Below are 24,622 nucleotides of genomic sequence, written 5' to 3' on the forward strand. Positions count from 1 at the left end.
TCTCTGTAAATGGAACTCTGTGAAATGTTTGCTTACAAATTCCATCCTGTAAAATGTCATGTTTCAGGGAAATTTAACAACAAAGCTCTCCTGTTAATAATGCTTTCACGCTGAGCTTAAGAATCTATTAAAATGAACACGAGGCCCAGATCACCATTTATGATTAAATAATGCCTAGGCTGTATTCCCATGATATCCAGGTTTTTATTGAAATAATATAGTTTAGTTGTCTTGAAGATTTCCACTGAGATCTTACTTGTCTGTCACTGGAATCAGTCATCATAGCTCCATGCTCTTGCAGTATGTGGTGAATCCTCAACTCATTTGTATTAGTTAGGTTCTCTTACAGTGCAATCCTATGTATGTTTAGACAGAAAAAAGTCCTACAACTCACAGAATTCCCCAGCCAGGATGGTAGGACTTTTTTTCTGCCTATATTTGATATTATTTGAATTGATTTATTATATTTCTATACCATCCCATAGCTGAAGCTCACCAAGTTCACAAAGATTAAAATCCATTAAAATACATTATACAAAGTGAAAAATCTTGTACATAAAAACATACAAACAGACAACACACAGAACCAGGTTGATGCCAGACAGGCCTTATTAGGGAGTTCATTTCATAATTGGATGGCTACCACAGAGAAGGCCTTTTCCCTGGTTGCCCCCGCCCCGAGCCTCCCTCAAAGGAGGCATGTGGAGGAGGGCCTTTGTTGCTGAATGCAGTGTATGGGTCAGTTCATGCCAGGAGAGGTGCTCCATCAGGTATTGTGGTCTTAAACTGTATTAAGCTTTATACAGTAAGTCCAAACCTTTAGGCTGCAATTCTATACTCATTTACCTGGGAATAAGTCCCATTGCATTCAATGGGTTTTACCTCTGAGGTGTAGACATGTATAAGATCACACTGTTGCAATGCAGTCCTATACATGTCCTATACATGTCCTATACATGCAGTCCTATACATGTCTACTCAGGAGACATGTTGGACTCGATGGCCTTGTAGGCCCCTTACAACTCTGCTATTCTATGATTCTATGAAGAACCAGGGGTTTTACTCACAAGTAAATGTGTATTGTATTGTACTGTATTGTAACCTTTAGGTCAGTTTAGTTTGTCAATTTCTTTGTCAAGATTCTTCTAGGGTTTCACTTAGGGTGGCCACTTGTGGATCACCAAAAAAACAGGAAAACATTTGCATATGCTAGTGCAAATTTAGAAATAATTATTACAGTTTAAATGGAGATACAGTCCATTTCACTATAGCATGGAAAGCTGTGACCTGTGTGCCTGGCTGTTTCATTTGCATTCCAGATGCTAACTGTGGTTCTTATGGTTCTCCATATTTAAACCAGAATTAGACCTGACCACCCTTCAAAGAGAGGATGTCTTCAAATAGGGGGTGGTCCTCTGGCAGCCCTTCATTAAACATGGGTGTCTCCTCAGTAAAAGAGGACATGTTTATTTATTTATTTATTTATCACATTTTTATACCGCCCAATAGCCAAGCACCACAGTTTATATGCTGCCCTTCCACAGCTCCCAGGGCAGCATACATGTCAAAGAATAAAACAACACAATAATATTTAATAGTAAAACAATGTAAAACACAGAACTAGGCATTCATTCCAAAAACCAGCCAAAGCATGAAACAATGGTACATCAGTTCAAATCAGCTATTCATAAGATGAGCCTTGCTGAATACCCATATAGTCCAGCATTCTGTTTCCTCGGCAGCCAACCAGATGCCTATGGGAAGCCCATAAGTAGGTCATGAGGGCAACAGCATGCTGGAATGCCTGAGCAAATTTTAAAAGTATTTGCTTGGTATCAAAAGGGTGGGTGCCAGGCATACTTCTATCGCAAGGCCATTCCACATGTGAGGTGTCATGATTGAGAGGGCCTGCTTGTCCAGTCCCCATCTAAGCATTGTCAAATAATAGTGGGACTTGGCAGAGGGGCTGTGATGAAGAAAGTACATTTTGAGTAAACTAATGATGTAGAAGATGTTTTCATAGGCAGCTAGGCCTCAAACCATTTATAATGTATTAACAACCAGCATTTTGAATTGCATCGGGAAATGGACTGGCAACCACTATTTCAATGAGGTATGCTCTCTACAGTTGGTCCCAAATGGAAACTTAATGATGTTTTATTCTACTAAGTTATTGAAGTTTCTGATGCTTCTTTGAAGGCAGCCCTATGTAGAACACATTACAACAGTCCAGTCTAGACGTTGCTGCCTCGAAGCCTAGATTGATTTAGAGCTTCAGTTTAGAGCTAAATAAGTGAAATCCCCTGTGCCATTTCAGACCATACCATTTCAGACTGCAAGTGAAGGATCAAATGTGGATGAGCATTCAAATATTCAGTCTACCATTAGGACTCCAGCAAGAGGATATATCACAAGACTTCTGCTTATCTGTTGAAGGGTGGTTTGGCGCATGTCACAGCCCAAAATATCCATTGAAGCTAAAATGAATACTTACAAATATTCAACATTTTTCAGATTTTCTAGTTTTGTTATTCAAATTTTGGATTCACAAAAATGCACATTTGCATTTTGAATCTGAAATTTTTATTTCAAAATCCAAACTCAAATGCTTTAGATTTACTGATATCTCTAGATGGTTTGATTTTGGCAGACTTGAAATATGAAATGATAAGCTGCCAACTATCAAATATTAAATAGTACTGCATGTTAGATTTTAAAAATTCAATTACATGTCAGCTATCAAAAATGTTAGATATTGAACTTGATTGCACTGCAACCATCAGATATATTAAAATATTATATGCTAAGTGATTGTCAATATGTTTTCCAAGGAAACCTTGAGCTCCTTGGAAGTTGTATGCTAAATAACCCTGCATAACAAATGACAAATAATATCAAACTCTCATCTGTCAAATAAAATATTGAAATCAAATATCACTGGGTGTTGGATATAGACATCAAGTGTCCAGAGAATATTCAGCAAATATTAGAGGAGGAAGAATATGTACATCTGGAGAATTCCTTGTAACCTAAAATTGTGCAAAGAAAAACTTGGGGAGCAAGTTTATTTCAGCTCTAAGGTGGCATGTAGTCATGTCCAACCTTGCAGGGTTGTTCCAAGGATGAACAAGATCAGGACTGCAAAGTACTATCTCACAACCCAGTCTACAATGCTTAGGACTACAGGTGGCTCCTGTCCTATTGCCCCAACTTATGTTTAAAAGCACTCTTTGCACGAAATTATATCACATCTCAGAATCGCTTGCAGTGGAGCAGAGCATTCTGTCAGTCCAGGGATGACCTAATGAGATGAGACTGTGTCACATGGCTGTGTATCCCAGAGAGCCTTGCAACAGTTCATGCTGCCTCTGTCTTAGTTGGTTGCCCTGTCAAGTGAGAGCATGCCACTGAGGTCTCTTGGCACACTTTCCCCCGGATCCTCCACCATTTGCCAGGTGTGTTTCCATGCCCAGCCCACCCCCAGCACCCAAGCAGTCTTCTTGTTCAACACACCCAAGAGCTTGCAAAAGCCTAGAGACAACTTTGCTTTAAGGATCTGTGTGAATCTGCCCCATGGAGTGATCCACCAAACTGTAGAACACATCATCTACCTAGGCAGTGAATTACTTTCATTGAGACTTTTCCCTGAAAAAGATCTTTTCATTTCTCCTCAATGGTCACACAGCAGCATTTCTTTGATGCATAACTTGATTTGTTTGTTGATTTGTTACTATTATTTTTAAGCTGCCTTATAGGTCAAACCCTTTCCTGTACCCTGACAAATATCTGGTGGATGATCAAGGAGTTATACACATGTACAGATGTCTGCAAAGAGAATTCTGAGACTTGAGGATGCCATTCATAGTGCCTCTTTGAGTGTAGGAGCTCTCCACCTATAAGATGTATGTATGGAGAACTCCTTCTCATGAATATCCTCCAGGAAATAGAGGAGGCAGCGCAGTTCTGGTGGTGGGCGGGTAGCCCATGCAGCTCTGAGAACCCTTCTGTGTGTTTGCTGAATGTGCAGAGAGGAGCCTTTCTGAATCTCCCTCTTGTTGCACTGTTCCTTATGGAAGAGCAGTGGAGGCTGGCAGCTCTGATGTCACGGGGGCGGTAAATCCACTCTGCATTTCAGTCAGAACCAATCAGAACTCTAAAGGAGCTAAGGTGCTGGACGCTATCACAAACTTAGGTTCAGCACCTTGTATAGCTCCTTTAGAGTTGTGACTGGTTCTGACTGAAGCCCAGAGCGGATTCACTGCCCCATGACACCAAAGCCATCAGCATCCATGATGGAAGTGATTAATTAGGCTAACCGGCCTTTCAGAAACCCTACATGCAAAAGCATTCATAAGAGATGGATGGTTTCCTGCGAAATCTGCCAACAGAAATGCAAGTACCAAACCATGTTGCTTAATACTCTACAGACCTGAGGGATATGGAGAGTGTGAATTGGGAGTGCAGTGCTCCTCATGCAAAATGCTCCCCCATCTAAACATGGCATGGTTGGAGGATATATAGGCAGGCAGCAGAAGGCTACAGACGCTTTGATTACACTCTTTCACTGTGTTTGCTTAGGGCATTAAGATACACTAGAGGTATCACTTCAGATTATATTCTAAAGACAGGGCAAAGATTCAGAGGAAGGTTCAAAGACCTGTTCAGACAACATGCTAAGCCATGGTGGTTAAACATGTTGAGCTAAACATTATGGCTTAGTGTATCATGTGAACCATGTCTTAGCGTGTTGCTTTTTATATTGTATTTTGTATTTGTGCTTTTAACCTGTTGGTTGTTTTATTATGGTTTTAATTTTTGTGAACCGCCCAGAGAGCTTCGGTTATTGGGCAGTATAAAAATGTAATAAATAAATAAATAAATAAAATGTGTGTACCATTCCTAACCATAACCATGGTTTAAACATGCTCACTATTTATTGCAAAAGGGTTAGTGGCCTAACCATGGCTTAACATGTTCTCTGAACAGGTCCATTCAGTCTCAAATTGCACGCACACAAACAGTATATTCTAAGAGCCATTTTGCCTCATAATAACCAAAGATAAAAACGTACCTGAGGAATAATCCTGTGGTCTGAAATATGAGGTGGAGGGACTTTCCCCTCTTCATTCCGTAAATGATTTGCCTCAGAACTTTCTCCTTTTAGTAGATTTTTTAGCTTTCACAACAAATCAGTCCATATATAGATGCAAAATAATCTTCACTTAACACTACAGCTAGCTAGCTTCACCCTGGCTAGACATAGTATGCGATGCAAGTTATATAAATTGTATTCTCAATGGCCCCTTAAGGAATCTAAAGGAGTATTACAATTTTGTTTCCTCTTAGCCATGAGCCTATATTAAATAAATGGCTGCTGCTGTGATCAGCAGAATCCATATCCTCCACACAGATTTTTCCCCTCACTCTCCCATGGATCAGTAAAATTTTATTACCAAGCTCAGTTTTTTTAAAAAAAACATCCAAATCCACTTTCATTAAGTTAACACAAAAAAGGTCACTGCGGCTATTTCTTCTGATGGGACTGATAATTTTGAGCTGTCCTGAACATTAAACAAACCAATTTCTTTTTACATATTGGAAAGGAAACTGCTTTGCATCTGGTGTGTGTAATCCCCTGTCTTATTAAAGTATTTCAGTGAAAAATGTCAACCGTATTAGGCAGAAGAGAATATAGAACGCGATTCAAAACATGATGTCTTTCTTTTTTCTAAAACATAGAAGCACTGTATATTCCCTTCTATAAGAAAGCCCAAGGCTTAATTTGAGTGAGGGCCTATCAAGGTGTCACCTCCTGCAACCTATCTTTTGCATACTTAAAAATATATAAAGTACTTATTTTGAGCTTCTTCAGACAAATGTTTTATAGCACGCTCATGACTGGCCACTCACAGATATTTGCCGGTCATTTTGATGACACAGCGATCCTCCTGCACGACTCCCACTCCTTCTTCTCTTTTTTCCATCACAAAATAAGAGCCCAAAAACCCGGCTTCCCTGAGCTATAGTGTTATTTGTCGCTTTTTCCTGCTGTGTGCAGGGGAAGTTGTACTATAAAATGCCCACTAGAGGGCACTTTCCACTAAACTGAATGGGCCACAGCAAGGCTTTCCAGGGAGGAGTCTACTAGGAGTAGGAGTCTACTAGGAGTGCAGAAAAGGAGCACTCAAAACCGGGTAGACATAGTGGATACACAGAGGGAGATCAGGAAAGCAGATTCATTCAGTTCAGGAGCTCTGGAGCAGTTATTGTGATGGATTACAAAGGTCAGATCTACATCAAGCAGGATATGACACTTTGAAAATGATTTGAAAACTTTGAGTGTGTCCTGGCCCCCAACAGTTGTCACTACTGTTATAAACTGCTTTTAAAAAGTAGCGTAGATCCTGCCAAAGACTCCCAAAAGAGTAGAATGGTTTTGGAATGGAGACTTCCAAGTGCACACAAAGGAAAGTCTTCTGTGCTTTCCTGCTTATCAAAGGAGGGGGGGTGTAGGCTTTTGTGTGTCTAGGCTTATAAAATCTTATAAAGGACACTTAAAAATTCAGGGGGGTTCTTACCTAATGGATAGTGCTAGTTTGATTATACTCAGAACAGAGTCCCACACCAGTGTGTAAAAGGTATATAAGCACTCCTTTGCCTATTTCAATAGAGCAGGGATAGACAACTTGGTGCCTTCCAGACATTTTAGACTACAACTCCCATCATCCCTGACCATTGGCCATACTGGCTGAGGCTGATGGAGCTGTAGTCCAAAACATATGGCGGGCACCAGGGCAGGATCTGCACTATTCATTACACCGTTGTTTAAGTGCATTGTTGCGTCCTCCCTTGCTACGTTACAAAATGCAACTTGAGCCCAGTCAATCGAAATACCTTTTCTTCTATTGTTTTACCCCGGCACACTCTTCTTTAGAACGTTCTTCATTATGCTCATACCGGCTCTGAAGTAAACCTCCTTCTTCCGGTGACTCTGAGCTAGACCTGCCAGGATAAGCTGGCAGGGAGGCGGGGCGACGCGTAGGGACGAGGGAAGCCCTGCAGCGTCTTAAAGGGGCCACGTGCACCCCGAAAGATAAGCGGTTTTTTAAAAAAATTAAGCCTCTGTCCCCTCTTTCACTGCCCTCCCTCCCCCTCCCCCTCCCCCTCGTCGCGTTGTGCCAGCTCTCCCTCTCCTAGAAAAGCCCTCACTTGTCCTAATCAGGAAGCAAAGACCATGGTCACGAGACATGACTTTGAAAGACGGCATTGAAAACAACGAAAGGTTGGGGCACATTGTTAGTTTTAAAACGATTTTAACAGAAAGTGGAACGTTTTTAAAAGTCAGAAGAAACGTAACAACAACAGTATCACGTGACTGCTGACGTCGTCTCTGCCAACTTGTTACGTTTCATCTAGACAAGTGTAGACGGGCCCTAGGTTGTTCAGTAGGAAACTTTCTAGTACATTTTGCCCTGATTTACTAGACCCGACGAAATGTAGCGTTTTGAAGGGGACTGACAAAATGGCAGTGGGTTTCTGGCACCAGTTGATTTTGCTTGACCACATTTCTCTACCAAAGCAAAGGGGATTATACAGCCCATGGGCCAGATACAAACCACAAGGAGTCCCAATCCAGCTAGCCTGTTTTTTTCTCTGACTCCTGCCTCCTCGCTGTGACAGAGTAGAACTCTTATCTCTGATCAGCTGCTGATCAGAGACAAGAGCTTTTCCTTGCCAGGGAGTGGGGGTGGGCCTGGGAAGGAAATTGCTGAGTGATTCAGGCCTGATTACTTCTGTAGCTTATCCTGCTTATTTCTGAGTAGACATGTGGAGGCTTGGTATTTGGGATGCTGTTCTGCTGCATGATACAGTCCTGCTTGCCTATGAGTACGCATCCTTCTTACTTGTGGCTAGGTTTAAAATCAGTAAGAACCAGTATTCCACAGATGAAATATGTCCCCTGAGACCTTTGCCAGATTGGAATTTGGACTGTGGAATGTAAACCGTTCCCCCACTCCTGCTATTCCTGTTCTATTCAAATTGGCTCCAATAATGTCAAAATCCACAATAAAAACAGTTTCTAAAGAGACCCCCACCAGTCAGGTTGGTGGTGGTGGTCCCATTGGGGGGAAATCCAGGCCACTTAGGATTCACTACCCACTTGGGACTTTCCAAAAATCCAGGCCGCTTGCGACTCACCTGCTGCAATTAGAGTCTTTTTGGAAATTATGGCCAGAATATCCATATTTCAAGTCATTTGCAGGGTAAGAGAATTCCATAAGGGGGAAAGCACCATTCAAAAGGCCATCCCTAATGATAAAGGAGACAATGTCTTGGAGCATGGTCAATGCACCACTTCTGCATTGGACAGACCTATCGCAGTCTCACCAAGATCGTCGGGCTTTTTAGGTCAAGCTCATTCCATATCATTTCCATCCGAGCTTGCAATTTATTTATTTATTTATTTATTAAAAAACTATGGAAATTCATATGAATTTTTGTAATGTACACGTTAATGTATATTTTCCCAACTACTTTCCACTGCTGAAATGCTGTTTATATGTACTTTTGTCAAATATATGCATTTTGTTTACACTTTCACCTCATATGCACATTTCGGTGTGCATTTCCCCCGAAACAAGTTGCAGCAGAAAGTGGAAAAAGAGGGAAATCATATTTAGCATATCGCTTAACAAAATAAAGCTGGTTTCTATGCTTTTGTGGTCCACGATCCTCAAATAACTTTAAAAAACCACCTTTCACCCATAGGAGAAGGGGTTATTAAATGATAACCTCTGTTCATTTTCATTCTCACCCTCTGTCTGTCTCTCAGTCTCAGTCTCAGTCTCTGTCTCTGTCTCTGTCTCTCTCTCTCTCTCTCTCTCTGTATGTGTGTGTGTATCCTCCAGGTTTTGAATGGCATTAAGTTAAAGGCCTAGGGAAAAAAAGCTACTGCAACAGGCAGGGCTTTCACAAAGAATTCCATGGCTAAGGGCAACCTAGTATTCCATATTCTACCATCTGCCTAATATAGATAAGGCAGCACACAGAGAAGAGCACAGGGTTATTTCAGGTTTGCAGCCACCATGAAAATTTATGCAGTATGACCCACACTTTGTGTCTTGGCATGTTTATCTGAAGTTATTGCTCCTATTGAAAACAATGAACAGGTTGGTTCCCCTTCATGGCTTGTAAAATGTGCCCTTAGTACCTGATTTAATTTGTCCCTTCCAAAGCTTTCACACTTGGAAACCTAAGGAAAGGCCATTTCTTTCGTATCTGGGCCCTGAAACCAGTGATCTGATTATGAAAGCTTCTTGGCTCACAGCTACTGCTCCCAAAGCAGAGTAACCTGCAATTCATCCTCTTGAAAAGGAGGGGGGACCTGAGTTGGCTTTGTAGGAAAAGATACATTTGAAGGAGAAGCATCATGTACATTTTAATGCAAAAAACTACACACAGACACATACATGCATACATACAAAATTGATGGACTTTGATTTTTAGGGTGACCATATTTTGGAAACCAAAAAGGAGGACAACATGTCCACCCACAGGGAGGCATGTCCAGCCCCAAGGGGGCATGCCTACCCAAACATAGGCTTAGGGACATGTTTGATTTTACAGCACACAATTAAGACAAACCTGGGGGATGTTGGGAGTTGTAGGACTTTTTTCTGCCTTAACTTGCATAGGATTACACTTTAAGTATATTTTGGGGAGGGGGTGGGGAATTTTGGATAAAAGTTCCTCACAGTTCACATTTAACATGGTTGACCCAAAGACACCCATGCACAAAAGAGGGGATGCATGAAACATGTGCACTACTTTGATTTGGTTATGTATCTGAATCTTGATTAAGATGCCGAAACACATACATCCATCTATTAAGATGCAACATGTGTGCAGAAACAGGACTGCACTTCCACTTGGCCAATTCACAGTGGAAATCTTGATTACTTAATCCAACCTGTGGCTCTGCAGAGCGATAGACACATCACGCGGTGGGAGGTGTGGTTTTTGCATATGACATCTCCCTGTCACATGGGAAAGAATCACCAGAGGGTGATGACTGAGACTAGACTAGCCACTACTAATATGAAAACACGTGCATTTTCTTGCACGAATATTTGAAACCCATCATAGAAGACATAGAGCTAGTACTGGAAAATATGGCACATTGTATTGATGCTTAAAACTACCTCCTCCTCCTCCTTCTTCTTTTGAAGAATCAAGAGCAGGAAAATTCTGACAGATATATGAGAAAATGACATTTTGTGAGAAATGTTTGTGGCATTTCGGAGAACCAGATTTGAAGATACAATACAACTTGTTTTCTCCCCTTTGTTATGAATTGCTCTATTTGAATAGAAGATAATAAAAATGGTATGAATTGCATATAATGAACTGTACATGTTGCATATTTTGTAGAATGATAATAATTTCTAAAATGAGAGGCAGCTAGACTGTTGTGTGCTAGTTAGAAATATTGATGGCCATTTTTTTCTTACCATCTTCTCGACTTGCTTCATGACAACACACTTCTCAAACCTGGATAATTAGCCTCCTTAGCCCTGTTATTTTAAGATTAAATTTTAGACATGCATAGCTACACCAGCAGAAAATGATGTACTCTTTCACAAAGCAGTCCATCAGCTAGAGTTCTGGCATCCCAGTTCTTTTGAGAAGCTCAGAATATGATTGTAAAATATATCGCTAAATAGCAAACAAACAGATCATTTCAGCGACTCAAATGACTTCCTTTTATTTCTCAGAGCTTACAATATAATGGGCAGTATCCAATCTGCTGCTGCACCACGGCTCGTTCCGTTGTGCCCACAGAATCAACCACTAGAAAAACAGGAAGCTAGTGCTTTTAAAAGCAACCCAGGAAATGAGATGAAATGGCCATTTCTGGAATGGGATATGTCAGTGGAACTCCCTTCTGGGGTTGCTGACCTGCCCCATTCTGTAAATGAGAGGTTCAGCAAAGTCATCTTTGCTTCAGGATCTGTTTGCTTCCTGTGGTGCTAGTGGTGGGTCTCACTAACACTTGGACATTCATGGATACTGTCCAGTGGAAGTAGCATATTCATGCTTTCCTAGCTTGGCAATGAATAGTTCCTCACTTTCTTTCTCCAATGATTATAACCAGGCTTACCTCAGAAATGCAAATTTAGAATGGTTTTCACCTGCAAAAATCCTGCCAAAGAACCATAATTCTGACATATTTTTTGGCCCAACTTAGGCCTTAGCTAGACCTGAGGTTTATCCCGAGATCGTCCCAGAGTCATCCCTGCTTGCTCCCGGGATCCACTGTGTGTCACTTAGATGAACAGGGATGACTCCGGGACAATCCCGGGATAAACCTTAGGCCTAGCTAAGGCCTGAATCTGCAGGAGCAACTTTTGGAATAATTGACCAAGCATCAGTATTGAGAAGAGTAGCATGTTAGAACCAACTTCCAGTGTTTCTATTATATTTTATTAGAAGGGAATAATAATCATCTCCTCAATGCCATTTTGAGGAGTAACAAACCTTGTTAGAAGCTGCAGTGTGACCAAATATAATGCAGACTTTGTTTAATTGGCCCTGCGACTTAGAATCAAACTGTGAACATGATGAATTGTCTCCAGGCTCAAGCTAAGCTAAAACCTCACAGAATAATTTTCTGAACATCTTCTTTTCTGAGGGCCCTCCAAAAAAGAGAGGGGCAGTTTCTTTGAAGAATATCCTCTGAACATTCTCCTCCATTATAGTTATAATTTTTGGGCAGTTACCACCTTCGCCCCACAAAGCCCCAAAACAAAACTATGTCTGGGTCATTGTACAAGATATAACTGGCAGCCAGTTCGCCAATGCTGGAGCTCTGGTTTTTGCTTTTGAAAAATAAAATTAAAAAAAAAAACTTAATGAAACTTAACTTTGCTTTTTGCAGGGGAAAAAACTTAACGGAAAAGAAGCTATGTCCATGTCACTTCCAATGGGTTCCTTGTAGGAAAAAAGGTGGGATATAAAATTAATTAATTAATAAATAATGGTGAGCTAAGGCCGATCCTAAGTGTCAACTTGCATATGCTACATGCTGAGTGTTATAGAGTGCCTCCAACCACCACTGAAGCCAACTCCAGACCATTTTGTTAGTAGAAGAGTGCACAATTAAGTGCAGAATATGAACTAGGCTACCTTTCTTCTAAAACCGAGCTTGCCTTGGTCTTCATGAGGGAAAGTCATCTCTGATGCATCATCCAAAACAAATTTTGGGCACCCTTCATTGCATCCAGGCTTTGAACAAATGAAGTAGCAGATGTTGTCAGAGTTGTCCTTTTAAAATTGGAAAGGAACTGAAATATCTAATCTGTGCTTTGGCAGCTGCCTTCCGAAAGAAATAAGCTTTTACTGCTACACAGCTGCATTCTCAGCCATATGTAAGTAATAGTATTTAATTGTCACAATAAGAGATAAATTCATAGCGAGAGAACTATACAGAACGGAGATACATGCCGCAGCATTTTCTAATCCATATGGGGACTTTGGTTAAGGGCAGATTTAAAATATAATTAATAACCAAATATTCTGCTTTCACACTGTATATATGCCCATCTTAAATATATTTATTAATCTCATTTGTATCACACTATTCTTCCAAGAAGCTCAAAGCACTGAGTTACCCCATTTCTTCCTTCTAACAATCCTGTAAAGCAGGGTGCAGAACACTTCCCTGGTGGGGGGCATACTAATCCCCACCAGGCCCTCCATAGATGGATGACATGGGAGAGGGCATGGCCATGCTCACTGATGTCATTACACCCCACATATAATTCAGCATCCTCTGTGCTGGGGGAGACACAGAATTCCATGCCTCATTCAACATGGAGCAGTACGACAATGGAACCAGTTACCTAGGGAGGTTGTGGGCTCTCCCACACTAGAGGCATTCAAGAGTCAGCTGGATAACCATCTGTCAGGTATGGTTTAAGGTGGATTCCTGCATTGATCAGGGGGTTGGACTCGATGGCCTTTTAGGCCCCTTCCAACTCAACTATTCTATGATTCTATAATTCTATGAAACAGACTCAAAAGGTGATGAGAGCCCCTGCTGAGTCCCTAGCTTCGCTCAGCACCCACTGTTCCCCACAGGGACTCTGATGGGATTATTTAGCAATGATGCCTCTTATTAGGAAAGCAATTAGCAAAAGAAAAACAAAAGGACAACAGAATAAGCATTTACCAGTCCTACATGCACACTAGGCTATCTTAGACTAAATGGAGACCACACCCTTCTTTGGTTTGTTTGTTTTTTAAAGGCAAAATGGCTTTACTCACAAATGATCTTGCATAAAAATGCAAGTACTGTGTAGAGTTTTCAAAAGAGTTTGTTCAGTCCACTTTGTGTTTCATTACACAGGCAGGAGTGAGAGAGCAAACACATGCGCTCCCAACAATGGTGCTAGTCAGAGGAAGAGGTGGGGATAGGAAGGCAAGATACAAAAGGAACAAATCGCAGGAAACTACATCATAGGCTATAGAGATCCTAAGGCTAGCTGTGGTCAAAATTCCCATGAAGGAACTATCTACAGTACTGCCCCCTTCCTGTAACTTGCAGACAAGGTTCCAATATTCCCATCAGACTCCCGATGCCACATGAATGACCTTGCTCTTCCAAGTCCCCTATCACCTACATCCCTGCTGTTATCTCTGATCACAGATTAGAGCAAGGATTCCCCCGAGCACTACCCCCACTGCCAATGGGAGGGGAAGCAACATGCAGGGGAACCCCCACTGTATCACAGATCATAGATAACAGTGGGGGTTCCCTCTGGGGGCATTCTCCAGGGGGCCCTATCGGAGCCTATTGGATTAAGGAGCCACGAGCTATGTGTTCTGCACCCTGCTGTAACATGTAGGTTAGTTGAAAGCGCTTCCCCACCCCACTGTCTAACAGTGCCATCCTATGCATGTTTACTGAATTTTCAATGGGGTAAGTGTACGTACATAGCATTGTGCAATAAGTCTACAAGATTTCACACTATCTTGTTGTGCTGTTATTAGCAGGGTTTAAATAGGATGTGATGTTGACAATGTAAAAAAAATGCTTATGCCTTAAAGTATTCAGGTCACTTTAGTTTTGTGTGTGTCTACTCTTCTTGGCTGTGGATCGCATTTATCAATGCCTGGAATCTCTGGCAGCTCCAGGGCTTTCACTGACTGCAATGAATTTAGATTGCATAGCTACCAATACTGAGTACTACTTGCCGCAATACAGAGGTCTTCACAAATGATTGTTCTCACATGGCTAGATGTGAGGTTCTACCTTGCCAACCAGCTGGCAGAGCTGTGCTCATTACCTGTTGAGAAAGATGGAAGGAAAAGTAATTTTCTAGAATCACTCATAGCCCTAACAACAACAGCAACAACAGTAACAGTAACAACAACAACAACAACAACAGTCTGTTTTCATGCATAGAAAGATGTATGTTGTCCGATTACCATCCACAAATATATTTGTAGAGCTAGTATCTTCCTAAATCCTACTGAACTGTCCATGAGAATCAGGGCAAGAGCATGCAGAATGCACACAAACTAGATGTATATAATGCAGTTATTAATAGTATGCTACATATTTAACTTAGAAGTATAGATTGTGGACCAGTTTTCTAAAAATGGGACTTTGTACAATTTTCTCTGAAATGCTGATAGCATTAGTTCAAGTGTCAGATTTAGCTCTCTGTTGTTCTTATAACATATAAAAGTGCTCTCAAATTCCAATATTGCACCTGGAGTTTTGGACTTTTATTTATTTATTATTTATTTATTTAGAATATTTGGAAAATATTTTTGGAAAATTCCTTGTAATGTGTGGGCACTTGCAACTGGCAGAATGACAGAACATTTTTACCCTACATTTTTAAAAAAACACCTATGTAACACATCCAAGAACACGTTGATTAAGGATTGTTGGGAGTACTGTAGGTTTCATCTCTACATGTGTATATATAATTCCTTAATGAAGTTAATATGTGTTTTTTTGTATGGCAGGATTCTGCCACTTTTATCTGGGATACTTGCAAATATTTTTTATTTATTTATCATACTTATACCCCGCTCCTCAGCCAAAAAAGGCTCTCAGAGCGGCTTACACTTAGGAAAAAAGACAGTCCCTGCCCTCAGGCTTACAATCTAATAAAGACATGACACACAAGGAAAAGGAGTCAAGGAGGGAGGGAGGGAGGAGAGAGAAAGAAAGAGAGAGAGAGAGAGAGAGAGAGAGAGAGAGAGTCCAGCAGGAGCAGGCCCCGATGTTACTTCTGACTGCTCCTGTCCCCTCGGTCCTTCTTCTTCCCCACAGGGCCAAGATGGCAGTTTGCCCTGTGTGTGTGGGGGGGGAAGAGTCCAGCAGGAGCAGGCCCTGATGTTACTTCTGCCTGCTCCTGTCCCCTCGGTCCTTCTTCTTCCCCACAGGGCCAAGATGGCAGTTTGCCCTGTGGGGGGGGGGAAGAGTCCAGCAGGAGCAGGCCCCGATATGGCATAGGAGGAGCATAGAAGGCACCCCAGAGACTATATAATCCTTTTCTTGTTCTTCGTTGAAGACCACATGACATTACCGTATCAGTAGTATGTCCGACAATTTCCACTGCATATTTTCCAGGCAGGTTTGATATTCTGCACATAGCTCTATTCCCCCATCCTCAGGTATGTCCTGTAAGGACATGCAAAACATGCATAAATAGGTATATAAATAAATATAACTGGCTGTCTCACTGGTTCTACATACAGTTTGACTATAAACAGTTAAATGAAAACATGAACTAGGTATGAATTTTATTTATTTATTTATTTGTTTATTTTATTACATTTTTATACCACCCAATAGCCGAAGACCTCTGGGTGGTTTACAAAAATTAAAACTACAACAATATTTAACAATATATTAATCAACAATATCACAATAATATTCAAAAATATACTAAATACAAGTCCACATGTAAAAGGCAAACATCCCTTTGCATAAAAAAGTAAAGGATGGTTGTGTTGTTTGCTACAATTTCCACTATTATTTTTTTTAAAAAAAGATTGTAAATGATCTTATTGCTTTTTTGCAATTTGACATTTTATGAGTATTTTCTAAAACAGAGAATATGACTACAACTGTAATACAATAGCATTTTCCCATACTCCATTCTAACTTTGAATGAACCCAAGAGCAGCCCTCTGAATATAATCTTACTCTCCCCTCCATCCCTGATTTGAAATGGCGCCCTTGATGTAGAGCTCCACATGTTTTATTTATTTAAAATACGAATACCCTGCCTTTGTATAAAATATCCACGGCAGCTAACAACATTTAAAAATAATTTTAAAAAAAAACAGTAATAGCAACAGTTCTGGCAACAAAAGATACAGTAGATAAAATTTTGTTTTGTTGTTGTTTATTCGTTCAGTCGCTTCCGACTCTTCGTGACTTCATGGACCAGCCCACGCCAGAGCTTTCTGTCGGCTGTCGCCACCCCTAGCTCCCCCAAGGTCAAGTCTGTCACCTCCAGAATATCATCCATCCATCTTGCCCTTGGTCGGACCCTCTTCCTTTTGCCTTCCACTTTCCCTAGCAAAGGACTGAGCTTAATAACTAACAACATCACATTTAATCAGACATATCAATAAAAAATATCTACAGAGTGACATGAGCTCAAAAGTACAATTTTAAATATTGCTCCCACTCTCCTATATACTAACAGCAAATTCATTCTCTAAGTGCCTGTCGTTATATAGACAAAATGGCAGCATCCATGCAAGGTGGAATCAACAGGCATGGAAGTACACAAAAACTGAGGAGAGAGACACACCCCAAACAGCCATAAGGAAGTTTGAATATATTGGCTGAGTTCAGATGACACGCTAATCAACTATAGTTTCCCATTCTGTTCCTATTCCACCACCACCCCCAAGCCCAGTTCATTACCGTGTTGTCCGAACTCAGCCATTCAGTAGGTACAGAATGCTACTGACTGTTGGGGAAGGCAGAAAAAGGCGGGATAGGGAACAGTGTCTGCTCCAGGTTTTGAGGGCTTGTGGGCAACCTCCTTCAGTGGTTGTGGGCAACCTCCTTCAATGGGCCACCTCCTTCAGTGAGTCCACCTTCTCACTGCCATTGGTCACCACCAGTTATTGCTCCTCATCCTCTTTCTCAACATTGCTACCTCAACAGAAATGTCTCCCCAGGTCACACACAAATGCATGCATATACCCATGCTGTATCAATGCCAGCAACATCCCACAAAATGAAACTAACTTGAATGACTCAAAACAAAATAATTTCCAACTGTGTTGCTGAAGCCAACACAACTAGAAGACTTTCCATATGTGGTCAAAAAGTGTTGTGTATGGCAAGCCCCGAGTCAAAACCAGCATCCTCCTTTTTATAATCCTCACACACAAAAAACTGACAAGTGTGGCGAGGTTTACTCAGACACATTAGTATGGCAGCTCCGTTTAGCAAAAGCCTTCCTGAGGGCAACCCTCGCGTGACTTGAGGAGCAAGAGGTCACCCTTTCTTCTGCCAGTATGTTAAAACTGTTCCTTCCCCACGCATCTCTCTCTTGAAATAACTTGCCCTAAATTCTTTCTGTGGGGAAAGGTAATACAAAGTCATCCTTTCTAAGGAAGTCACAACTTCAACTGGATGAAGTCTGACAATCCCCGTTGCATATTTTCCAGCCATGCTTGATGTTCTGCATATCACGCTCCCCCGCCCCCCAGTAATGCTCTGTCAGGGCATATAAACTCAACAGGCTCAGTAAACAAAGTTCCCAAAGGGAGAAGCTACCAACAGCATTCTAAACATTCCAAGCCAAAGTCAACCAGAATTAGATTGGGTCCTATCATAGCTTTCATATTTTCACTGCTGCTCTGCTGTCATTACTATGTAAGCTTTTAAAATCACTTCCCCCCTTAAAGCAGAAGTTAGTTTTGCAATAACCAAGGGCTGATTCACACAATATATTTTACACCTCAGCAAGTAATCCTGGCTTAGCCTGGGCATTTACTTCTAGAGGCAAGCACGGGGTAAACTGGACAATCATAGCTACTGTCTGCAGCAATTCCATGATCTAATTTACCAAGGAGGGGGGGAAACTCAATGTAATTATGGGAGTTGCAGGCTGTTGGTCATACCCGTGATTACCTAGTTCACATATTGCATTAGCCAAAACAAGTTAGATCTGGGGAATACATGGACAAAAACTATTGTGTAAACTGAAAAAAAAATGATGCTATAACAGCTGAAGTTTAGCATTAAGCTTTCTCATGACAATGAATAAGACCATCCATGCTTCTTTTTTTCAGGATGGTACAAAAAGTTTATTAAACTAGGAATGAGTGAATCTGTCAGTTTCACTTCCTTCCACATGCATTTTTAAAAAATCAAGTTCTTTTTCTCCTGAATATGAAGAATGTTGTGGATTTTGGTAAATTCTTATATAAAAAAACACCAAATGAAATGAAATTCTCACCTGTCTGCACTAGCAAAATTCAATAGGTACAGCTATTCCAGGCAGGGAGAAGACCATGTTGTACCTGCTTGCCATGTAGTTATTAAATAGGAGAAGTTTGTCAGAAAAAAGAGATGCCAACTCTAATTAAGCACTAACAGGGATGAATATACAGGGACTGAAACCCAAACTTTTAAGAGAAAGCGCTCAAAGCCTGAGATTGGGTGGATGCATCTGTCCGTTTTGGTTTCTCCCCACACTAGAATTTTTAAAATCTCAAGTCCTTTCTGAACTAAATATGGAGAATGTTACAAAATCAGACTGAAATAAAATTCATATTCATCCCTACATTAAGCTCCATATTTCTTCTGAAGGGCAAGACAACACTTCAGATTATGAGATATTATGACAAACACACACTACCTCCTACCTTGGTTGTGGTGGCCACAACTTTCCTCTGTCAATAGTCCTAATGCTGCATCACTGTTGTCTATCTTATAAGTATACATGGCGTTACTGTTCCCTTCTACCTAATAGAAACAAGAATTCACAAATAGTGTGTTTTGGCCTAATCCTACTTTTTCCATGTTCTTATGTTTCCTCCAGCTCATGCATCACCGAAACTTTCAAGAGAATATTCTCTATTTACATACAAGAAACGTGGGGGCTGGAAGAGACTAAGGTTAACAAGCTCAAAGAAAGAGTCATCACCATCCACCTTCTGCCCTCCAACGTACCAGGACTGGTCTTACTGCGTAAACAATGCAAGTAGTCATGTAGTGTACCACTATTTTTAGAAGCAACAGTGAAGCACTAGTGATACAATATGTGTAGGCTGGGGTCCCTTGCAATCTTCCATATGATATGGGATATGATTCTTATTGCAAGCGTTTGAAAGAGCAAAATATCATAGACTAGTTGTGCTCACTGCTGAGATGACAAACAAGAGAGCAGGTGGACTCTGGAAATGAAGTCTGACAGAAGAACATGTGGATTCCAACAATTAAGAGGGCTAAGATGCACAGTGGTTATGTAAACCATCATTGTTCCAGTGACAATATGGGAGCTGACAGGAAGCCCTAGAAAATGCGGGGAAGAATCTCTACAAGAATGAATCCCACCATCTTCTTCTCTTTGTGTGTATCACCCTAAAAGCATCTGCGTTGACAGAGCATGCACAGGTGACACATTTCGCCACAGGAGAGAAGCATGACTTCCTTCTTCACACAAGTGGGCATGCAAGTGACTCACGCCTTCTCTGCCACTGTTGCTTTGGTAACATGTATGCAAAGCCAAGTGAAATGAAAACATGCATGGGACTGCACTACAAATGCAGGGATGAGAAACCTCTGATCCAAGGGCCATCCAGCCTGTGGGGCTTCAGTTGATCTACCCCCTCCCACAAAGCCCCACCCCTCAGAAGGGAGAAGGGGAGGAGACAAATTGATGAATGTAAACAACTGGCGAATATCCAGTGGAAATCCACAACAATGATAGAACATGCCTCAGGATGCTAGAAAAAGGAGTGCAGAAGATGACAGAGGAGTGAGGATGGGCCACCTGGTCTTTCCCTAGCCAGTGCCTTGCTTGGGAAGCCTGATTAGCTGGGGGAAACCCATACAGAGCAAATCTGGCTCCCTACCTGAGGCACTGGTTAGAGGACGTCTAGCTAGTGCTTCAGCCAGCGATCTGATGATGTCAGGGGTGAGGCTTTGCTCCTGATATCATGAATGGCGGCCTGACCCCAGTCATCAACTGGGAGCTTCCCTACTCCAAATCCTGGATATAGTAGATGAGTATTCTGAAAATTCTGTTAGAGATCCTTTCCAACCCCTTATTGAACTAAAATCTGAGAGGTCCCTGGCAAGAGGAAATAATTGTTAAAGTAGACGAATTTGTAGTGTAGACACTGCCTTCATCTTTTTCTTTTTGTATTTTATCACAACCAACTATTCTATGTAATCAGTATACATGATCTGCACTGAGATTGTAATTGTGGCTACCCTCAGCGCAAGGCAAAATGATGGGAGGCCAGACTTTATTGTTTTGCACGATTTCACCTCCCTTTTGTATTTAACCAGCACAGCATTAATTCACTGTTCGTTGATACTATGAAAGGAAGTGCAGCCAGTGAGATCACTCTACGGATCCAGGCAACATACTCAGCATACTTTCTTCCTTTTCACTTAACCATATGTATTAGAAAGACTGGCAGAGGTCTCTGTCAAATTGAACTGTTGAACTCTGAGCAGGAAGAGTCCCTCCCCGGGCGAGAGATTTAAATCATCTCCAAAGTTAATTTCCTGCTCCCAGATGGAGAACAAATCTAATCGGGTTTACTTCATTCTTCTGATGAACAGGAAAATGTTGCTTGCATACTCAAAAGGGGTAATACACTCACAGCCATATCACAGCAGACAAAGACGGCACTTCGGAAATGTAGCTCATGTGAACTGAGAGATGGATTTAACTCAGCAGACACGTTCAATCCTTCTGCTAACCACCCACTGTTATGAAATGATGCACAGTTTACAAATTAAAATTATTTACTCTATGTACCATATATACTGATCTAAAAGGGGAGTCAGTGTTGCCGTCCCTGTCATGACCACCAGTCCTTAGACCTTCCAGTGTGCAGCACAGGATTTGAGGATACTTTATTAGGTTACTTTCTCAGGGGTAGTGTCTTATTTAGGGCTCTCCTGGCCAGATGACACAGTCCTGCCATCAGAAGATGAGTCCGCAGGAGAACTTACATCTCCCCAGCTTTAGAAAAGTCAGTTTACAAAATCAAGTGAGAACCCTTTAACAATCCAGTCAGATCCATCAGGAGGGCAGCAGAGCGAGTTGTCCATGATAAAGGTCCTTTCAGCCTACAAAAAGCTTCAGTTGGTTTAGCTATCTGCTGAGACAACAGACCTGTTTGCATGTAACACTAAGATACCATGGGGTAGTTTCCCCCACAGGGCCAGGATGGCTGCCCACACCACCCATGGTCCTCAGGATCATCCCGAGACCATAGGAAAAACCAGGCAAAAAGGGCCTGCAGATATCCCGGGGAAATGGAGGGATCATCCCTCCCTGCTCCAGGGATCCCCTGTGCATCATGTGGATGCACATGGATGATCCTGGGATGATCCCTGGATAAAGACTGGTGTAGATATGCCCATAGTCTCCAATAGGCATTCATGAAGAACTGCCTTGTTTCTCCAAGTGCCGGGGGGGGGGGGCGGTGTTTTAAAAAAATTAAAAATAGAAAGTATCCTATGTACACCAGTTGCTGGGAAAAATGGGTGGGAGGGTACTGTTGCACTGTGTCCTACTTGTGGGTTTCTGGTCGACACCTGGTCGGCCACTGTGTGAATAGAGTGCTGGACTACATGGACCCTTGGTATGTTCCAGCATGGTTCTTCTTATCTTCTTATGAGGCTGCAAGTGACATGTTGCCCACCCCTGATCTATGTGCACATTCCCCCTTCCATGGCCCATGGCCTGCTGAATGTATCTTTTGCTGTCAATGGGGATGCCATTGGTTGCTGTTATAGCAACTATAGCTGAATCGGGGCCTATTTGTCAATGCACATGTCAATGCACATCAGTTTCATCCCATCGATTTTAAGGGCTCCTTCCTTCCTTCCTTCCTTCCTTCCTTCCTTCCTTTCTTCCTTCCTTAATTCCTTAATTCCTTCCTTCCTTTCTTGGCTGCCCACAGAACAAAATCAAGCCAGAATGAGCTTATCATTACCTGGTGACCTTTATCATTGTTGCATTGTAATGAACAAATAAGGTTGGTCCACAGGTCTGTGCATTACTGCTTGCTGAATGAGTCTGCAAATGATGTGGAGTTGCTCAGGATAATAATATACAAAAGAAGCAATGATGCTGGCTCAGTTGATTTGCCAGAGGATGACATGACTGAGAAACCTGAAATCTCCATAGCAACACATCAGGTCTGCTAAAAGTACGGTGACAAAAGTAACTTAATTTAAACTCCAATGTAGCACTTATAGCTATATTAATATGCAAGGCAATGCACAGGCATTTGGTATACTAAATTACTGTGTAGTAAAATGTGTACTGCTAAGTCCAACATCAGGTAATAAGGGGCTTTTCACTGTGCTCTAAAGTACTTTGATATTCTGCTAAAGTCTCTAACACAGGGTTAAGCAGGCAAGTGTTAAATTATTTTGTATATAAATGAGTACTTCCTCTTAACATCTAGCGGCACATCATTTTATTTAGGGGCTGCTGACTATGTAGTTAGTAGTTAATTGGCATGCACTCTCAGATGGACTTGAGACCATCACATGTGACCTATATCAGCTTAGTGAAGTGACTTCATTCTCTCTATGGAGGTGTTTAAATATGTAGAGACCAGTTTACAAGACTTGCTGGCATAAGCTCTACGTGAATTGCAATGGGAGATGAGAAAAGGGAGTGTGACCAACTATAAATCTCTAGAAAGGCTTACAAAAGTGCAATGGACAATATATATTTTCCTATAGCATAGTGGGGGCGGAGATGAGGAGTTATTGCAGCAGAGACCTGTGTAGTGTCTGTATTCTACGGCTCTTTCGATCAGCATAAAATCTCTCTAAATGTTTTGAATAGGATTACTGCCTTTCCTTTTCCTTCACCTCCCAAATATCCATTCCACACACACTAAAGGGCAATTTGTGGCCCTCTATATGTTTTAGCCTACATATCCCATCAGCCCTAGCAAGCACAGCCAATGGTGTGGTATGATGGAAGTTGTAGGCCAAAACATCTGGAGGGCCACAAATTGCCCAGCCCTGCCCTAGAACCATGGCAAAATATGAAAGGGGGTACAACGAACAAACAAAAAAACCTGGGGGATTGTAAGGCAATCTTGTCAAAACAGAGGGCTGTGTTATGCAATGCTGACAGTACCCCCAACACTAAGCCACTACTGCTGGTAATTTTCTTATTCATTTATTTACATTTAGACCACCTTTCTCTAAAAACCACCAAACAGGGTGCAACAAATCTAAAGAACAAACATTAATATTTAAATCATCACTGAAACCATCACTAAAACATTAAAAACAATACAAAACCATTATAAACAATTTAAAAGGCCAAGTTAAATATGTATCTTGACACTTGTTCTAAAAGCAGACAGAGTGGGGACCAATTGTAGCTCTGCGAGGAGTGCACGCCACAATTTGTGAGCGACACAGAAGAAAACTTTTTCAACTGGGGCTGTGCAAGCGATGGTGTCATCAACAGGGTTTATCCTGGATATCTCTATAGCCCAGCAGGTTCATAGCTAGGGAGGTGGACCATCAGATAGTCAAGCCCTAAGCTTTTTAGGGCTTTATAGGTTAAAACCAACACCTTGAACTCTGCCCAGAAAAGGCTTAATAAAAAGTCCTGATCCCTCAGTTTCTGAGTAATATGATTTTGATACCATTGAATTTTCCAGATGTTTTTCAAGGGTAGCCCTATGCAGCAGTATTAATATGATGCGACCAAGGCATGGAGAACTGTTGCCAAATGAGACCTACCCCGGAACGATATTGGAGGCACCTTACTCCAAACCTCTGGATGACCTCTCCCAACAACTTTATGTTGATATAAAAGAGCATAGGGGGAAACAGAGGACCCTGTAGACCAAAAATCTACAGTAGTCTCCCAGCACCACTTTCTGGACCATTTCTGGACTACGAGATGGTCCAGAAAAATACCATGGTCAATGGTACTGAAAGCTACCAACGAGTCAGGTGTACTAATATGGATGAGATCTATACCTCATGTCATATCGATACAATCCCATCATGGTGACGCTATATCCCTCTTGTGCATTTTAAAGGTTCTGCAATTTGCACACATTTCTGAGTGATTTGCACAAATTACAGTCAAATTTGTGCAAATTACAAGTAAATTTGTGTAAATTGCCCGAATTTGGTTCTAATTTGTGCAAATTGCTCTGACATTTGCACAAGTTGCAAGACCTTCCCCCACCCGCAAAAAAGGTACAAAAAGGTTCCTGGAGTTGGAGCTCAGCTTGCTGATTCAAACCAAGTTGTACATGCCACAGAAACCTGTTGAACTAAAAAGAAGAAGAAGAAAAGAACTGGATTTCCCAGCAATAGACATCTTTAGATGTGTCT

At 41.5% G+C, this 24,622-nt stretch overlaps 1 long non-coding RNA gene across 1 annotated transcript in view; it reads right to left on the bottom strand.

Moving 5' to 3' along the window:
• Nucleotides 1-21,811, bottom strand: part of LOC134397948 (uncharacterized) — a 153,750-nt gene extending 131,939 nt beyond the window's left edge. The window contains exon 1 of the long non-coding RNA XR_010025390.1: nucleotides 21,802-21,811. This is a non-coding gene — a long non-coding RNA (uncharacterized LOC134397948). The remainder of the gene's footprint in view (nucleotides 1-21,801) is intronic.
• Between the last annotated feature and the right edge of the window lie 2,811 nt (nucleotides 21,812-24,622).

This window comes from Elgaria multicarinata, chromosome 4 (assembly GCF_023053635.1).
Source record: "Elgaria multicarinata webbii isolate HBS135686 ecotype San Diego chromosome 4, rElgMul1.1.pri, whole genome shotgun sequence".
Taxonomy (NCBI): Eukaryota; Metazoa; Chordata; class Lepidosauria; order Squamata; family Anguidae; genus Elgaria; species Elgaria multicarinata.